The sequence below is a fragment of the Alosa sapidissima genome, chromosome 1 (assembly GCF_018492685.1).
Source record: "Alosa sapidissima isolate fAloSap1 chromosome 1, fAloSap1.pri, whole genome shotgun sequence".
NCBI lineage: Eukaryota > Metazoa > Chordata > Actinopteri > Clupeiformes > Clupeidae > Alosa > Alosa sapidissima.
This window is the reverse complement of record NC_055957.1, coordinates 45810641-45814145: the sequence shown is the minus strand read 5'-3', so window position 1 is coordinate 45814145 and position 3505 is coordinate 45810641.

The window sequence follows — 3505 nt, the reverse complement described above, 5'->3', positions numbered from 1 at the left end:
ACCAATGGCTGTAACCCTTTTACCTCAACCTATTCTTGCACTGACATAGTTTTGTTATATTATCTTGTCTACATTATACATTATTTTCTTTTATGTCCATATTACTATCCCCACCCTTTCAACTGTATATTGCATCTTGCTTGTGTCGGTTGAGGGGACCACGACCATGGCACCTTTGACAGGGACAACAAGGAAGCAATCATCCTCAGCTGCCCACTGAATTACAGGCTCAGTCCCTGTCATGCTTGATCATCCTTAAGCACACTATGTTGATATTTGATATAGTTTTTATAGTATATTTAGTATTTAGTATCATGTTTATCTTCTACTGTCTCTATTGTACAGTGGAGTTTTTTTTATATGTATATTACTTTTTCTGCTGTAAGTGCATGTTGTGTGTGATGTCTGTATGCTACTGAGGGATCAATAAAGTATCTATCTATCTATCTATCTATCTATCTATATCTATCTCCGTTATTTTATATCCAATTAAGAAAGCTGATTCCAAAGGCTTTTCCTATACCCAAAGTACTGTAATGAGAATGCACACAGCACTTTCGACCATCAAGACGTCACTGACTGATCGATTGACATTTACATTGCATTTTCTGTGGCTGGACCTCAGGACAACAGTAAGCAGATGGCTAGGTGTTTCTCAGAAATCTAAAATGATCATAATACAGTTTTTCTTAGTCGCTTTGGTGCTTTTCTCACATCACTGTCAACATTTGCACAGCAGTTAGTGCATTTTTCAAAACAATTAGTGCAAACTGCAAAACCTAGTGGATAACCTGCAAAAGCACGTCACTTGCTCAAAATGGATAGTCCAATCCTCAAAAGCAAGTATTTATGTCAATGAAACTGCCAGTGTCATCAAAATGAGAAGTCTTGACACCATAGTTTATGAACATGATAGTCAAATGGCTTTGTCATGTTTTCATTATGACAGTTTATTCTCTGTGTTTTCCAATGCAAAAAAACATCAGAACTCGGTGACACTACCTACTACATGCTCAAGACAGCACTATACACTACTTGTGAAGGTGCAAAAAGTAGTCCAACAGTAGTCCTTTAGTTATGTGTGCATGGTAAGATGCTCAAGAGAGTGAGTGTCATGGTGAAGGTGCAAAAAGTAGTCCAACATTAGTCAAACAGTGCAACAGTGCAATAATAAGGTCTAGAGACCAGCATAAATAATATGGACAAATAGGAGAGTAAAGTATAATGTAGACAAGGTATTATAAAAAACTAGAAGAACAGGTTGAGGTAATAGGAACAAGAAGAACAGGTAATAGGGTTACAGCCATTCAGTATTGTAGCAGAAGCCATTGATCATGTGTGCTAATATAGCATGAAAAACAGTGTAGCAGGAAAACAGTAGTAAAAACATTAGGCTGTGGACATTAGTTAAACAGTAGTAAAACAGTAGTAAAGCAGTAGTGGGCAGTCAGTACTCAAACATGGAGAGGGTGGAGAGGCAGACAGACTAAGCAGAGAAGTATATCTCTCCTCTTCCCTTTAGTGAAGCATTGAACAGTTCAATGGCCCTGGGGACAAATGACTTCCTCAGCCTTTCAGTTGTACATGGCAGTGAGCGAAGTCTCCAGCTGATCAAGCTCTTTTGCTTTTTAATAGTGCTGTAGAGTGGATGGCATTCATTGTCCAAGATGTTGATCAGTTTGTTCAGGGTCCTTTTGTCAGATATTGAAGTGATGCACTCCAGTTCAGCTCCCACTACAGAGCCAGCCTTCCTTACCAGCCTGTCAAGTCGCCCAGCATCCTTCTTCTTTGTGCTTCCTCCCCAGCATACCACTGCATAGAAGAGGACGCTGGCCACAACAGACTGGTAGAACATCCTGAGGAGCTTGCTGCACACATTGAAGGACCGCAGCCTCCTCAGGAAGTACAGCCTGCTCTGCCCTTTCTTGTAGAGTGTGTCAGTGTTGGCTGACCAGTCCAGTTTATTGTCCAGGTGGAGACCCAGATACTTGTAGGTGCTTACCACCTCCACATTGACCCCATCAATGGAGACTGGTAGCAGAGCGGGCTTAGACCTGCGGAAATCCACCACCATCTCCTTGGTCTTTGAAGTGTTGAGTTGAAGGTGATTGAGTTTGCACCATTGCCGAAGTCCTCCACCAGGCTCCTGTACTCCTCCTCTTGCTCGTCCCTGATACACCACACAATTGCAGTATCGTCAGAAAACCTCTGCATGTGGCATGACTCGGTGTTGTAGCAGAAGTCAGATGTGTACAGGGTGAACAGGACTGGAGAGAGCACAGTTCCCTGTGGCGCTCCGGTGCTGCTGATCACAGTTTTAGAGAGACAGTTCTTCAGTCTGACGAACTGTGGTCGCTCGGACAGGTAGTCTGTAATCCAGGTTACCAGGTGAGCGTCCACACCCATCTGCAAGAGCTTGTCTCCCAGTCTGAGGGGTTGGATGGTGTTAAAAGCACTTGAGAAATCAAAGAACATGATTCTCACAGCACTTTTCCCTTGTCTAGGTGAGAATGTGTCCTGTGTAGAAGATAAGTGATGGCATCGTCCACGCCCACTTTCTCCTGGTATGCAAACTGTAACGGGTCTAGTGCATGGCATACCTGGGGTCTGAGCATACCTAAGACCAGTCGCTCCAGTGTCTTCATCACATGTGATGTTAGAGCGACAGGCCTGAAGTCATTAAGCTCACTGGGGTGTGGCTTCTTAGGGACGGGGGTGAGACATGATGTCTTCCACAGTGTTGGAACTTGTCCGAGACGTAGACTCAGTTGAAGATGTGCTTCAGTGGCTCCCCCAGTTCAGCAGCACAGGCCTTGAGTAGCCTTGGACACAGTCTGTCAGGCCCGGCTGCCTTACGAGGATGAAGTTTTTTTAAAAGATAACTTACTTCGGAAGCTGTAATGATGGGGGGGATGAGGGGAGTGGAGGGGGAGGAGGGGTGCTTCTGAGGGGGTTGTGTGGCTAGAGACTGATGGCCGTTGGCTGAGGCCATTGTTGCCGCACTGCTCGTGGTCACCATGTGGGGGAGAGGTGCGATAGCCTGATCTGCAGTGATGGGGGGGAGGGGAGGGGGAGTGCATCTGGGGTCTGTGTGTCTGATGGCTGTTGACTGAAGTCGTTGTCACCTCATTGTTTGTGGTCGCCATGTGGGGGAAGGGTGCAATATCCAGTGATGGTGGGGGTGAGTGTTGTACTGGTAATGAGGTGGGGTGGGGGCTGGGGGATGACCACCTCCTTGATGTCCTTGTCAAGGTTGCCAGCTCAACAGGCACAGGCAAGGAGGCATCAGGCGGGGGCAGGGCGTGGGGTGATGGGGGCTCAGATCATTGGATGTCCCCGGGATGCAGAGCTGGAGAGACTGGGAGAATGGGAGGTGGGGGTAGGGAGGGCACGCAAACAAGAGCAGTACTTGGAGCTGGTGCAGGGCAATCGAACCTGTTGTAAAGTGGTTCAGCTGGTTCGCCCTGTCCAGGTCTCCCTCCACAGAGCTGCTGCTCTTCTTAAG